The following is a 17101-nucleotide window of genomic DNA, read 5'->3' as shown; positions in this document are numbered from 1 at the left end:
CATAAAAGAAGGAGGACTCACATGGTGAAACAGCCAGATTGCACAATAATCACGGTCCCTGCAAATACATTGCAATAGAGGCAGCACATACACTGTTGCAACATTTACCTACAAGCAGGAGGATCCCTTGGTATACACCAAGAACGCTGCCACCCAACAGGAATATAAGAAATAATAACATCATTACAGGCAGCACTATAAGTGCCACCAATCACAATAACTTTCGATCCCGTACTGGATCTTATATAGACATTTGGAATAACTTTCTCCTACCCCGGACATTGAACTTACTATTATTTATTGGAATACACATCTTTAATATTTTTCATCTTTTTATTTTTAATTTTATTTAAAAAAATATTTATTTTTTCTACGTTTTTTCTACATTTTTATATACACCAAATATTTTTATATACATCCTTTGGTACCATCCACTCATTTTTATATCAATTTTTATACTAATAAACTACCCCTTTTTAAATAAACAACTGTATCTATTTGATTCATTCACACCTGCACTAATCCACCTTATTGTGTACATACGAACATCCCAGATAGTTGAGTGCCCTCCACCCTGATTTAGCTTTGCCATACCAATTATATTCTGCGACATCGGGGCGAGTCGCAAGGAGTGAGCACCACACCATTGTTCTCCTAGCAGGTGCAGCCACTTTTCGCTACACATTTTCAACTACCCACACCACCTACTTATTCTCCGACATTGGTAGGTCGGTAATAAAGTCCATACAAATATGGGACCACGGTCTACTAGGGATGGGCAGTGGTCTTAACTCACTCGTAGGATGGGACCTAGGAGTCTTGGATCTGGCACAAACCTCACACGTGGATACATATGAGTGGACATCCCTAGACAAGGTGGGCCACCAGTAAAACCTGGAGACTAGTTCCTTGGTGGCATTAATACCCAGATGTCCACTAAAAACAGAATTGTTGCACTCACCTAACAGTCAGAGACGCAAATGACCAGGGACAAACAACTTATCTTTAGGGGATTGTAACAGAGCCAATTGTTGTCCCACAGCAATTTCGGTAGTCAAATCGGAGGAGACGGAAGCCACAACGAAACCTGCCGGCAAAATTGAGCCATTCCTCAAAAGCCCATTTTATAGCAAGTAATTCTCGATTTGTAGCAGGCGCAGTACTATGAAGTGCCTTTTGCGCTGTGGCATTAGAAGAATTTTGATATCTTTGACTTTTAGCCTAACCAGACTGTGTCTATTACTCTGTAATTCCTCTAGCACTGTTCTATGGAAGCAGTAGGTTTAAAGAGCATACCAAATGCTTGAAATAACTTTATTAACTTTAACTTTTCTTCATATAACACTGCCGCCTCCACAGCAGATAGTCCATGTGCAAAACACGTGTTAGAATAAAGTATCACAAAATGGCGGTATGCATAAGATGGTGGGTTAACTGTTAAATTTTGTCATGCAACAAAAAATGGTGGATATATTTCTCTCGAGTATCTGTACTCTCACTTTAAGTTATTTAAGTACTTTATGATCTCTCTGAGAGGTATATCTGAGGTCTAACTAATAGTTCTACTTGCTGAATTTGGTCGCAATCTGCAGTATGCAGTTAGCAGTAACTATTTTCAGATTGGTTGAGTATAATCTTGTATGGTTGTATGCAATTTGGATTGCAATATGGAATTTGAATTTGTATGTGAACTTCGTAGTTTGCAACTGGTGGAACTGTAAGTAAACACACATATAACTGGTTCAGTATACAGTTCTATTCACTATATTAACAGTAGGAACATTATATAACTTCAAATTCAAATAGGTTTCAAATACCTATTTTGGCATCTCTGCTTCCATAAAACACAGCTCTTAGTGGAGTGAATGTCTGTTCAGCTGAATAATGATTCCAGCAGCTCCTGCTAGGGGAATTTCCCACACAAGCTGTGTGTGAGGCTGGCTGTAATTGGTCAAAACTCCTGGGCTGTGTGAGGCTAGCTAGGATTAGTCAAGAATCCTGCTTAGCAACAACAGTATAACTCTATGCTTTCTGTTGTGTCTGCTGTGTCATTGAGCTTACCTTACATTATATAATAAATCTTAAAGGCATCTTTTCTGCTTCTGTGAACACAATATATAACAGTTTTGACATCCAAACATGAAGTCACTGTAAATATATCTGCTTTTGTTATTAACACACAAACATAGGAACTTTATTAAGGTTATTGGCAGGTTTAGCTGTATAAACATATAAGCTATATTAGCAACCTAGGACAGTTCTTAGCTGGCCAGCTACATGATTACCGATATTATAATTTCTCTCAGTAACAGAGAACTTACGAGAAAAGAGTGCATGGCCTTAAGTTAGTGAGAGTTGATGAGCCCTGGGAGAGTACTGCCCCTACTCCATCCTCGGAGGCATCAACCTCGACCACAGAAGGCCTATCTAGGTCTGGTTAAATTACCACAGGGGCATTAACTAAACACTTCTTGAGAGTTCCAAAAGCCTCTATTGCTTCTGACGACCAGTTCACAAAATCCGCCCCCTTCTTGGTTAGGTCGGTGAGAGGCTTGGCGATAATATATATTTTTTTTATAAACTTCTGATAATAATTAGAAAAAGAGAGGAAGGTAGCACCCACTCCAACATAGCTTGTACCTTCATCGGACCCATCTTAAAGGATTGGGGAGTGAGAATATATCCTAAAAACGAAATCTCCTGTACTCCAAATATCCATTTCTCCCCCTTAGTGGATAATCGGTTCTCCTGAAGAACCTCCAGTACCTGTCTAGTGTGACTAAAGTGAGAATCCCAGTCCGATGAATAAATCAGAATGTCATTCAAATAAACAACCATGAATTTTCCAATAAATTGTCTAAAATGCAATTGACAAAATTTTGGAAAACCGCCGGAGCAATTCTCAAACCTAACGGCATCACCAAGTATTCATAATTACCTTCAGGGGTATTAAAAGTCGTTTTCCACTCATCCCCCTCCTTAATTCGAATATGATTATTGGCCGCCCTGAGATCAAGTTTAGTGAACCAGTGAGCTCCAAGGACTTGATTAAACAGGTCTGGAATCAAGGGCAAAGAGTACTGGTTCCTGATAGTAATTTTGATTAACTCTCTATAATCAATACGTGGTATCAGTCCACCATTCTTCTCAATGAAGAAAAACCCTGCTCCCATAGGAGACGCCGAGGGCCTAATATGTCCCTTTTTGTAAACTTTCCCTCTAGTAGTCCCATATAGACTTCCTTTTGGGTCCGGACAAATTGTAAATACAACCCTTAGGGTACTTGGAACCCGGAATAAGATCGATAGCACAATCATATGGTCTATTAGGGGGAAGGAAATCAGCCTCGGACATGCAACAAACATCAGCAGAGTCACTAATGTTTGTGGGAAGAGTTTTAGATTCAGTAGTGATACCAGCCTGAACAACAGTAAGACAGCAAGAATGACATTTTAGTCCCCATTTCTCTAATTCGCCCATGGACTAGTTGATAACTGAGTTATGAAGCTGGAGCCAAGGCATGTCGAGTACTATCTCCACGGGTAAATTCTTTAAAATAAGAAAATAACTATTCTCCGTATGGAAGGCCCCCACAGTCAGGGTCATTTCAGGAGTACAGTATTCTACTGTTCCGCCTACCAAAGGAGTGGAATCAATAGCGATAATATGAATGGGCTTAGGAAGAGACAAAATGGGCACACCAAGGGAAAGAGCAAAATTGTGGTCTATAAAATTGGAGGCGGACCCGGAATCAATAAATGCCTCCCCAGAACTCTTACAAGAGCCAAAGGAAATACCCACAGGTAATAATACTTTCTTTTTCACTCCCTTGGGAAGTACCTTATCCTTTTTGGCATCAGGACGTGGAGATCTCCTGGAGGGAGGAAGCTTAGGGCATTGCCATAACCAGTGATCAGTTTCTCTGCAATAAAAGCAGGCACCCCTCAGACGTCTCTGATCCCCCATGGTCACTCCGAGCTGCATGGGTTCTTTTAGCAGATTCTCCAGAATTTGGTGCAGTATTCCTCCACCGGTTTTTCTCCCTGAGTAAGAGACTTTAATTATAACTCTGCCACCGCCAATCTATCGGGTTCATCATAGAGTACACTTAAGGCCTGGAAAAAATGCTTCAATAGTAGCTAGGCAAGGTGAGTCAGTGGGAAGAGAGAAGGCCCATTCTTGTGGGTCTTTATGCAACTAAAATATAATAATGCCTACGCTTTGTTGTTCGGAACCCAAAGAATGAGGACGTAAATGAAAATATAGCTTACAGCTCTCCCTAAATGTCAAAAAATGTTTGCAGTTCCCTGAAAAATGATCGAGTAACTTAACATGTGGTTTAAGATGCTGTCCAGAGGAGGTCGTTACAAGAAACTCCTGCTGCTGTAGTCTTTCTGCCATTTCCTGCACCATTTGGGCAAGATTATGGACTTGATCCGTAAGCACTCGCATAAGGTCCATGGTATAGGTATGGGTATGGCCTGTAGTTCTGTCACAGTGGGGGTGGGGATTTGTGCAGCCCTGAACTCCACCCACACCTCTGTCCCTGCCTACTTGCACGGCCAGTCCTAACCGATGGCAAACAACTGGGTGGCAGTCCCTAGCTTGCGTAAGTGCAGGGCCCTAAAGAACAATAAAAGGAGTGACAGGCGGGCACACAAACACTAGAGGAGTAACCCATAGGCGGAAGATAACACCGGCAATAAGGGAATAAACAAAGCAAGGTCGATACGAATCGGGTCAGAAGCCAAGAAGTCACGACGGTACAAGGGGGGAAATACCAAGTCAAGGTCAAGTACAAGCCGAGGTCAAAAACAGAAGTCCAAAGTACATAGAAAGCTAATGAGGGTAAATAGACCAATCAACGTGTGGCCAGCAGGTTACCAGTTTAAATACTCCTGGCAGATGAGTCATGTGAGGTGGCCAGCATCAAGTGACTCATGTCCTGCCCCTCACTATTTCGGAGCGCCGATTCATTGTTATCAGCGCTCAGTTCTCCTGCTGCTCGTTGCCTAGGGGATGGAGGACGCCGCCCATGCTGAGGAAGCGTGCGTGGCCAGGTCCTCCCCTCCCTGCTGTCACCATGGAGACGAGGACGCAGGCTGCGTCCTCGCTCCTCACCAGCGTGATCCCGGCGGTGCTGCATGGAGTATGCATGTCACCGGCTCCCCCTTACATACCCCCATTTAAAGTCTCCTATTCAAAGCTCAAGAAGTTCTGCACCCTGAATCCAGCAGATCGACCAGAAAGAATAGATGGCCTGTCTTTCAGTTGGGAAGGAATTTTTCATCCAAACTTTCCTCTATTTTCCTCTCATATCCTAAGAGTCTCAGCCATAGCCATAGTGCTCATATGGCCAAGAGGGCATGATCCCTCACTGGCTACAACTTTCCAGAGGAAATTATTGGAAATACAGTCCAGCCGAACCTTCTGGTTCAAGCAGGCCTACAGAATCCACCAGAGATGTTTCAGCTTATAGCCTGGAACGGTTCAGGACTGGAGAAGGGCTTGTAAGATGTGGTGGAGGAAACTTTGCAGAAATCTGATCGGTCTGAAGTCTTAATTTTTTTTTACAGAAAGGTTTCCAGTTTGGGTTAAGATCCAACACTGTAAAGGCTCTTTCACATGAGGGGATTCCGTGCGTGTAATCCGCTGCTTGAAAGAGAGCCAAGCCCCGTTCCAGACAGCAGAGACACGGAGCATTAACATGATTGAAAATGCTCCGGGCCTCTCAGTAATCTCTTTACTACAAAATCACAGTGACACAGTATCACCATTACATTCCCGATTTTTAGCCGAAAATCGGGAATGTTATTAATGATCGCGTGAGGACGCGATCTTTTGAGTGACGTAATTGTGTCATGTGCCCTGGTCTCGGTTTTGCTACCAGTGGAGTTTGGCAGTCTGCCTGTATTAAAATCGGCAATCGAAAATGGGGCGAATTCGATTTAAAAAATAATATAGTATTACAGCCCTGTATTTTATTTAATATTACATGCATAGCAGAACAATATTTAGCAACACTTGATCTACATCTAAATTATTTATATGTAGATTGAGTGTTGCTATACACTCACCTAAAGAATTATTAGGAACACCATACTAATACGGTGTTGGACCCCCTTTTGCCTTCAGAACTGCCTTAATTCTACGTGCCATTGATTCAACAAGGTGCTGATAGCATTCTTTAGAAATGTTGGCCCATATTGATAGGATAGTATCTTGCAGTTGATGGATATTTGAGGGATGCACATCCAGGGCACGAAGCTCCCGTTCCACCACATCCCAAAGATGCTCTATTGGGTTGAGATCTGGTGACTGTGGGGGCCATTTTAGTACAGTGAACTCATTGTCATGTTCAAGAAACCAATTTGAAATGATTTGAGCTTTGTGACATGGTGCATTATCCTGCTGGAAGTAGCCATCAGAGGATGGATACATGTTCTCATTCTGTTTACGCCAAATTCGGACTCTACCATTTGAATGTCTCAACAGAAATCGAGACCAGGCAACATTTTTCCAGTCTTCAACAGTCCAATTTTGGTGAGCTCGTGCAAATTGTAGCCTCTGTTTCCTATTTGTAGTGGAGATGATGGTACCCGGTGGGGTCTTCTGCTGTTGTAGCTCATCCGCCTCAAGGTAGTGCGTGTTGTGGCTTCACAAATGCTTTGCTGCATACCTCGGTCGTAACGAGTGGTTATTTCAGTCAACATTGCTCTTCTATCAGCTTGAATCAGTCGGCCCATTCTCCTCTGACCTCTAGCATCCACAAAGCATTTTTGCCCACAGGACTGCCGCATACTGGATGTTTTTCCATTTTCACACCATTCTTTGTAAACCCTAGAAATGGTTGTGCGTGAAAATCCCAGTAACTGAGCAGATTGTGAAATACTCAGACCGGCCCGTCTGGCACCAACAACCATGCCACGCTCAAAATTGCTTAAATCACCTTTCTTTCCAATTCTGACATTCAGTTTGGAGTTCAGGAGATTGTCTTGACCAGGACCACACCCCTAAATGCATTGAAGCAACTGCCATGTGATTGGTTGACTAGATAATTGCATTAATGAGAAATATAACAGGTGTTCCTAATAATTCTTTAGGTGAGTGTATATTCGTGTATGCGAATAAGAACTACATTGATTCAAATTTTTTTTGATTTTTTTTTCCTCTGCCGCCCCCCCCCCCCCCCCCCCAATAGTAGATACTACTGATTTGGTGCACTGAGTATTCTTGTTACTTCGCAGCACTATGTCAGTAGCATGTATGTATGTACAACAGATAAATATCTATCACATGCACATAGCACGTTCATTTTCTTGCCATGCAATATATACCACACACTATATACCATACACACAATATATATAGATTTAAATTTATGTCCATAAGCTTATTTTGTCAGACAAAAAGTATTTGCTAGTTCATTTAGCGTTACCCAGGGTGCACTACGGGGAGGCGAACCAGCAGTACACCCAATACCATGCCGTCACTTAACTAGACAGGTACACCGCAGCTTAGGCTAAGTTCACATCAGCGTTCAGCCTTTCCATTCTCCTACTCCGTTATAGGGGCAGTAAAAACGGAAAGGACGGATTCGGCACATAACTGAGCCGAATGGAGCCTACCTAGACTATAATGGGGTCCGTTAGGTTTCCACCCAGAGGAAGATTTTTGAAGCGGAATCCTGCATGCACTACTTTTGTCTCCGCTCCAAAATCATCTTCTGAGCGTAAACCTAACGGACCCCATTATAGTCTATGGGGGTCTATGGGGTCCGTAGGCTCCGTTCGGCTCAGTTATGTGCCGAATCCGTCCTTTCCGTTTTTCCTGCCCCAATAACTGAGTAGGAGAACGGAAAGGCTGAACGCTGATGTGAACGAAGCCTTTGCTGGCCAATATCTGATTGCTCAGACCTCACATACATATAATCGCAATACCATCCGATCTTATAATGGCAACTTTAAATATAATAATTCCTCTTTAAAGACATAACTACTTTTTGCTTTTTTGTAGTGGATATTTTTTTGAATATTTGTATATAAAAAAAATTGTGATTATATGCTTTCATCTTTATCTTTCAGCGCTTTCTGGAGCGGGGATACCCTTGGACCCAGAAAAGGGTTGAAAAAGAGGCTATTATACAGTCTGTCCGGGCAGAATAAAAGTGAAAAAGCGGGATATGGCAAAAAATGATGCGACCTCAAACGCCTACACCCAGATCGGGTCGAAGATTATAGTAGATTATGCCCAGGTACAATGCTTACATTAATTTTGTATCTCTCTCTCTACAACACTCAGTAATGTATATTCAGTTATGCTGCTAATCCGTACAGATGTAGTATGGTTAACACACAACCTCTTAACTCAAATTTCTTAACTTATCACGTAATCTTGAAACAAAAGCCATTTAATAAAATATCTTAATGTATTTAATTGCATTAAGTTTACATAACACGTCTCATAAAGCATGTGTGTTAACTCTACTACATCCGTATTTCATCCCTTTTCAAATGATTACTTAATACCTGGTGTGACATGTGCAAAATCTTCCGGTTACATCATACATCTCTACCTCGCTGAGATTGTATATATATTGTTATACACACAGCACGGTACTGATGTATGATGTCACCAGATGATTTCATACGTTTCACACACACATAAATATATTATATGTATTTTTTATTATATCTACATAAACTGCAAACATCATTCAGTATTCCGGTCAAAGTCCCCGACCATTACATACATCCCCCACATCATTTGCATGGGATTCAAAAATATATACACTCACCTAAAGAATTATTAGGAACACCATACTAATACGGTGTTGGACCCCCTTTTGCCTTCAGAACTGCCTTAATTCTACGTGGCATTGATTCCACAAGGTGCTGATAGCATTCTTTAGAAATGTTGGCCCATATTGATAGGATAGCATCTTGCAGTTGATGGAGATTTGAGGGATGCACATCCAGGGCACAAAGCTCCCGTTCCACCACATCCCAAAAATGCTCTATTGGGTTGAGATCTGGTGACTGTGGGGGCCATTTTAGTACAGTGAACTCGTTGTCATGTTCAAGAAACCAATTTGAAATGATTCGAGCTCTGTGACATGGTGCATTATCCTGCTGGAAGTAGCCATCAGAGGATGGGTACATGGTGGTCATGAAGGGATGGACATGGTCAGAAACAATGCTCAGGTAGCCCGTGGCATTTAAACGATGCCCAATTGGCACTAAGGGGCCTAAAGTATGCCCAGAAAACATCCCCCACACCATTACACCACCACCACCAGCCTGCACAGTGGTAACAAGGCATGATGGATACATGTTCTCATTCTGTTTACGCCAAATTCGGAGTCTACCATTTGAATGTCTCAACAGAAATCGAGACTCATCAAACCAGGGAACATTTCTCCAGTCTTCAACAGTCCAATTTTGGTGAGCTCGTGCAAATTGTAGCCTCTTTTTTCTATTTGTAGTAGAGATAAGTGGTACCCGGTGGGGTCTTCTGCTGTTGTAGCCCATCCACCTCAAGGTTGTGCATGTTGTGGCTTCACAAATGCTTTGCTGCATACCTCGGTTGTAACGAGTGGTTATTTCAGTCAACGGTGCTCTTCTATCAGCTTGAATCAGTCGGCCCATTCTCCTCTGACCTATAGCATCCACAAGGCATTTTTGCCCACAGGACTGCTGCATACTGGATGTTTTTCCCTTTTCACACCATTCTTTGCAAACCCTAGAAATGGTTGTGCGTGAAAATCCCAGTAACTGAGCAGATTGTGAAATACTCAGACCGGCCCGTCTGCCACCAACAACCATGCCACGCTCAAAATTGCTTGAATCATCTTTCTTTCCCATTCTGACATTCAGTTTGGAGTTCAGGAGATTATCTTGACCAGGACCACACCCCTAAATGCATTGAAGCAACTGCCATGTGATTGGTTGACTAGATAATTGCATTCATGAGAAATAGAACAGGTGTTCCTAATAATTCTTTAGGTGAGTGTATATAAGGATGTATGTATGTGTGTGTGTGTATGTTCCGCAAAAACGCTACCATCGATTTCAACAAAACTTGGTATACACATCCCTTGCTACCTGGAAAGAAATCTTGTGGGGGTCTCGGCTCTCTACGACGTACCGTTCCCGAGATATTTCCAAAAAGTGACCTGTATTATCCAATACAAGCCTGCCAGCCTTTCACTTAAATCCTAACTGCCAACTGGTGCTGTGGAAGTCACTGTTAAAGGGCCGGTCACCGTGGAAGTCACTCTTAAAGGGGCGGTCACCATCAAAGTCATTGTTAAAGGGGCGGTCACCCTCAAAGTCACAGTTAAAGGGGAGACTTTAAGCCTCCTACTAATTATAAAGTTACCGTGACAACTAAATCAACAGGGAGGGCGGGTTGGCAGCAGATCTTCAAAATGCGGCTTGGCAGACATTCTAACTCTAGCAGCCACCAAAAATTATATACCCAACATAACACCATCCAATAACCCCTTATCTAATTTCCGAACTGTTGTTTGGTTTCCTTAAACGTCAATTACTCAGTCATAATACCCTATAGGGCACCTTCCTAACAAATCCCATGTTATCTCATCCTACCTTGTAACTTAGACTAGTTCTACCTATCTATAACACTTTTTTGTTACCAACAAAATCAGTCAAATCCACTATTGGTATAATTCATAATCCCATGCAGATTCCTCCATATAGGAATTTCTTGATCTTTACCTTTGTTATGATTTATGAGTTGTTTGTATAAATTCTAAACACTGTGTCATTATTACAGGTCATAATAATAGTTCAATAGTCTGAGACTATAAATTCCTGTTTCTGGTCTTTTATTTAAAACAAAACTTTTATTTCTTATTTTCAAACACCAAAACAAAAAAACACAGATGAGAAAATTTAAAAGTACATATGGAGGGGTACTTGATAGGGGTGCAGGTGTGTGACGTATTGTCACTTAATACAGTGAAATGTGGGGGATATTATCATATCCACCTATAGGTGGTGTGTAGTGGTCTTATTTGATTATTACTTTATTTTGTCTGCAGTGTCACCTGGCACCGGACCTCATATGAACTAAACTACACACTATTAGCAGATCAACCATGAGGGGGTGCTTGTCGCTACTGAAGATTATTGTCCTGCCTAGGACTAAGGTATCTCCCCGGTCGATTGCTGCTAAATCCTCTAACTAAATGTCTATGCTGCACCTATCATATGAGCTTGTGCGCACAGCGTCTGCAGATCGCTGTGCTAATGCTCAAAATATTGCCCTACCATAATCTTTAAAATAGATTAAGATGCAGCTCGCCCAACATGTTTCACCGCTAGAAGCGGCGTCTTCATGGGAAATGGAGCTACTATCAACACAAATGTTTGCTATGAGAAGTCTTATATACCCATAGGGCGGATCTTTACAATCCCTGACCTATGAGTGTTCCCGTTTCGCGTTAGCAGTCGTCTTTTAGGGCCAATTAAAACCAAGTCTTAAGTCATGATGTCAGTGTTCTTAAGCCAATCCAGAGACTGGTTTTGCGCATGCGTTAGTGACTTCAAATTTTTGGAGTTCTGACTTATTAAACGAGCATGCGCTAAAACTTAGTAGTTCGAGTTCCAACTGTTATATGCACATGCGCCAAAACTTAGAGATTCGAGACCTCAGCTCCCACAGTTCATACGCATGCGTCAGGAACTTGGACTAAATCCCAGTTCCAAGGTGTTAAGGGCGCATGCGTTAGAACTTAGGAGGATCGAGATCTCAACTTGTGCCTATGCGCAGACACAAGGACTTAGTCCACTTTACAACTTGCAATGATTTGTAGAGCATGCGCTGAGACTTGAAAATTTTACTCAACTCTCTACATATTTAGTACGTACAGTACAGACCAAAAGTTTGGACACACCTTCTCATTCAAAGAGTTTTCTTTATTTTCATGACTGTGAAAATTGTAGATTCACACTGAAGGCATCAAAACTATGAATTAACACATGTGGAATTAACACATAACAAACAAGTTGTCACTACCAGAGCTTTGAGACGTTCTCACAGCTCTGTTTCTCCACCCCTGTGATGATGTCACTACCAGAGCTTGGAGGAGTTCTCACTGCTCTGTTTCTCCTTTCCTGGGACGAGGTCATTACTTTCTGTTTCCTTCCTCCCAGCTGTTCCTCCTATGTTTGATTTCTCTGCCTTTAAATCACCCCTCCTCCTTTTGTAGAGTGTGGATTATATTTCTCATTTGAGTTGTAGCTCTTGCTTGAGTATCTTCACTTGTAAGCTATCATTTCACTGGACCTGTGTTCTGCTGCAGCAAGTACTCCGGATATTGCCACCTGTCTTTGGATCCGTCTTCTTCAGCTAAGTGTGCAGACATTGTAGTGTATCTGTTTGTTTTCTGACCGGATCCGAGGCGACCACGGTTCCCTCCATATACTGAGCAGGGCACCGGTGGCCGTGCCCCTTCCACTATTGTAGGGGTTACAGTGGTCATCAGCCTTAGGTACGCGGGCATGCCTCGTTCCACCATTAGGATCCAGGTATGTGCTTAGCAGCATAGGGAGAGCTTTGAGGGTCTGACAGGGGTCACCCTTTATCCTCCCTAGTTTGGGTCCGGTCAGTTGCTCTATTTTCTGTGTATGCTCTAGTTGCTCACATACAGCAGTGACACAAGTGTGAAACAACTGAAAATATGTCATATTCTAGGTTCTTCAAAGTAGCCACCTTTTGCTTTGATTACTGCTTTGCACACTCTTGGCATTCTCTTGATGAGCTTCAAGAGGTAGTCCCCTCAAATGGTTTTCACTTCACAGGTGGGCCCTGTCAGGTTTAATAAGTGGGATTTCTTGCCTTATAAATGGGGTTGGGACCATCAGTTGCGTTGAGGAGAAGTCAGGTGGATACACAGCTGATAGTCCTACTGAATAGACTGTTAGAATTTGTATTATGGCAAGAAAATAGCAGCTAAGTAAAGAAAAACGAGTGGCCATCATTACTTTAAGAAATGAAGGTCAATCAGTCAGCCGAAAAATTGGGAAAACTTTGAAAGTAAGGGCTATTTGACCATGAAGGAGAGTGATGGGGTGCTGCGCCAGATGACCTGGCCTCCACAGTCACCGGACCTGAACCCAATCGAGATGGTTTGGGGTGAGCTGGACCGCAGAGTGAAGGCAAAAGGGCCAACAAGTGTTAAGCATCTCTGGGAACTCCTTCAAGACTGTTGGAAGACCATTTCAGGGGACTACCTCTTGAAGCTCATCAAGAGAATGCCAAGAGTGTGCAAAGCAGTAATCAAAGCAAAAGGTGGCTACATTGAAGAACCTAGAATATGACATATTTTCAGTTGTTTCACACTTGTTTGTTATGTATATAATTCCACGTGTGTTAATTCATAGTTTTGATGCCTTCATAGTCATGAAAATAAAGAAAACTCTTTGAATGAGAAGGTGTGTCCAAACTTTTGGTCTGTACTGTATATATTGGGGACTTAGAATTAATCTTAGTTTACAATGCTAGATACGCTTGCGCTGGGACTCAGGATACTTTGATGCATATATATAAAGGTAAGATTTACCCAGCGCATGCGCCAAAAACATAGTAAATTTTTACATAAACGGATAATACTATGCAGATGCGTGGAGTTATTATCTTTCCGTGTGTATTGGAACTTTCTCCAGATGTTTAGATATACACATCATAATGCGTAAGTGTGTAAAATTTTGGAACTTTCTTCAAATATCTCTATTATCATCATCATAGGTTGTATACTACATTCATCATGAAATTTTGGATATTGTTGCCCTATTTCTTCTCAATGATCTAGTTTTTTGCTACTTTTTTACTGGTAGTATTTTTAATAGTTTCTTTTCAGATTTTTTAGAATAGAGAGAGAAACATTATTAGTTTGACTAAAATCCCAGCCACTAGAGCCTAGCGAGATTCCTCTCCCTTACACTCTTCATATGAACGCTGTGAAGGAGAAGCCTTCATTTAGTCCATTTGGACTCATGGTGTTAAGCCTTTGAATCCATCGTGCTTCATACTGTAGGAACTACATGTCTAAATTTCCTCCTCTCGGGCCCAGACTTAATCCTCTCAATACCCCAGAATCGCAGGACTGATATTTTATTATCATGTACATATTTAATGTGTCTCGCGATCGGGGTATCCTTGCCCGTCTCAATTGAGCTCAAATGGCCTGAGATACGATGTCTCAGCTCCTGTGTGGTTTTACCAACGTATAGCTTAGGGCATGGACAGGACGCTATGTATATAACCCCTTGCGTTTTACATGTGATCAGTTGTCTGATCTCATATTCTTTCCCGTCATCAGGATTCGTACATTTTTTAATTCGGGGGAAATATTTGCAGAAGGAACAATCTCCACAGGGTGTTAAACCACGATATTTTTCTCTCAGTAACGTCTTTTCTGTTCCTCTCTCCTTTAGGTGGCTATGCACTAATTGATCTTTCAAGTTTGGACCTCTTTTATATGTTACACTGGGGTTCACGGTAAGGACTGATTTTAGATCTCTATCTGTCTGGATGATATGCCAGTTTTTTTCCAGTATGTGATATATTTCTTTATTATAGCCATCAAAATTCCCTATACATCTGATAATCTCATTCTTTTTGGTTGGAATTGTTTTGAGTCAATTATCTCTGTTTGTAGTCTTAGCTCTGTTATAGTCTCTTTTTAGGGGGGCCGTAGGATAACCCCTCTTCTTGAACCTGTCAAAAAGATGTAAACTTTCTCTCACAAATGAGGCCTCATCTGAACAGTTCCGCCGAGCCCTCAGATATTGGCCAGTAGGTATTCCCCTCTTAAGAGGTGGGGGGTGCCAGCTCGTTCAGTGCAGATAACTGTTCGTGAAGGTTGGTTTTCTATATACCTCAGTATCCAAATGTCCATTTTCCATGATTTTAATTTTTAGATCCATGAATACTATCTCTCTCTCCTGAATTTCATACATATATTTCATTCCTGTGTTGTTATCATTTAGAGAGTGAATTTGTGAAATAGTGATGGACCCCCATCCCAAAAGATGAGTATGTCATCTATATACCTGCCCCAAAATATAATGTGGCAGGTATATGACGACATCCCATCCGTGAATACTGTGTTGTCCTCCCACCACCCTAAGAAAAGATTTGCATAAGTGGGGGCACAAGATGTCCCCATAGCGGTCCCATTAATCTGTTTGTAAAATTGACCCTGAAAAACAAAATAGTTGTGCTCTAAAACAAATTCTAGCATGGATAACACTAAGTGATTGTGTTGTGCAAAGTTACTACTTTTGGTGCTCAAAAAGTTACTGGTAGCCTTTATGCCTAGTGAGTGTTGTATGTTACTATATAAGGATTCAACATCCAAGCTTGCCAAGATTGTGTTTGGCGTCAATATCATGTTGTTTATTTTCAGGAGGAGGACTTTTGTATCCTTAATATAGGAAGGTAAGATGGTAACGAAGGGTCTCAGTATCTGGTCTACATATTCACTAATGCCTTGTGTTAGATTATCATTACCAGATACTATGGGCCTCCCTGGAATTGGTGTTTTATTTCTTGTGCACCTTTGGTAGTGCATAGAAGGTGGAGTCATTTTGAAATATATTATTACAGGTCAACCCGTTCCCTCAGTCCGCCACCACAAAAAAAACTGAGGAGGTGCCCATGGAGGAGAAGTGTGAGGAGCAGGAGGAGCAAGAAAATGTGGAGGCCACTTCCCCCCCAAGATGTTGGCGAGACAGAGGTGACAGAGGAGGAGGCCAGACCTTCCCAGCCACCAGATTCTGCCCCCCCCAGCTCCAGAAGAGGAGGAAGAGGTGGTCTACACCCCCTACTGGGAGGGTAAATATATGCACACATTACTATAATTTGGTATAAATAACATGTTCACAAGCATCCCACGATCCCCCCCACCACCCTGAATCTCCGGAGCTGTAATGCACATGTGTAATGAATCTGAAAAATAGCAGCCCTTAGTTAACATGGCTGCCTGTTTAGCTGAGCTGCATTTGCACCCCGGTTCACAAACGTTTATGCCAGGGGGCAGGGTGTCTGTTGGTCTGTAATAGACTGTCCCTCTGCGTCAAGTCACGTCCCGCAGTGTCAGGACCTACAACAGCAAGTATTCGTAACGGTGGAGTATAAGGCCCACACATAAGTCATCAGGACAGACTTCATCATCAGCAGCAGGTAGATGTTAAGGGTCCAGTATAAGGCCTCTTTCACACGGGCGTGTGCGCCGTATTGCGGACCCGCAATACATGGGTGCCGTTCCGTGGGCATTCCGCATCACGGATGCGGACCCATTCAGGTGACCCACGGAACGGAACCCTACGGAAGCACTACGGAGTGCTTCCGTTGGGTTTCGTCCCGTACTTCCGTTCCGCAAAAAGATAGAACATGTCCTATCTTTTTGTGGAACGGCCGTATCGTGGACCCATTCAAGTGAATTGGTCCGCGATCCGTTGCGGCTGCCCCACGGACTGTGCTCGTGCATTGTTGCCCACATTTTGCGGGCCGCAGCACGACCATGGGGCACACACGCCCGTGTGAAAGAGGCCTAAGGGCTACACATAGCTCGGCCTAACTCAGCACGACAGCCAGCAGCATGTTCAAAGTGTGCAGCAGGAATTTGTTTCCAGGAATGGGCCCCTACCAGACCAGGACAACACCAAAAATAAACCAAGACACCTCTGACAGCATCATGTTGTAAGTGTGCAGCAGGAATGGGCTAACATGAAAAAAATTACACTATTTGACTTTCTAAAAAAGAAAAAGTACAAAATTAGCTACACCCGACACGACGCGTTCCTCCGACTGCTAGAACTTTCAAGATTGGGCGCATCAAGTCTGTGGCAGATAAATATTTTTAATAACATTTTAACAATAACTGTCCTTTCTGGCTTATTTTTTTATTTTTTCATGGAAAGCAACTATATCTTTCATTATTTGACGATTCCTCTTATCCATCCACGTAACCTTCTTTAAAAAAAATAAAATAAATCACGATTTCGATTATTGCACCGATATTCGAAAAAACTAATATATAACGAATATATTCGTTATTTGGAATATTTTT

The sequence above is a fragment of the Bufo bufo genome, chromosome 3 (assembly GCF_905171765.1).
Source record: "Bufo bufo chromosome 3, aBufBuf1.1, whole genome shotgun sequence".
NCBI lineage: Eukaryota > Metazoa > Chordata > Amphibia > Anura > Bufonidae > Bufo > Bufo bufo.
The sequence above is the reverse complement of the archived record's forward strand: the minus strand, read 5'-3'. Positions refer to the sequence as shown.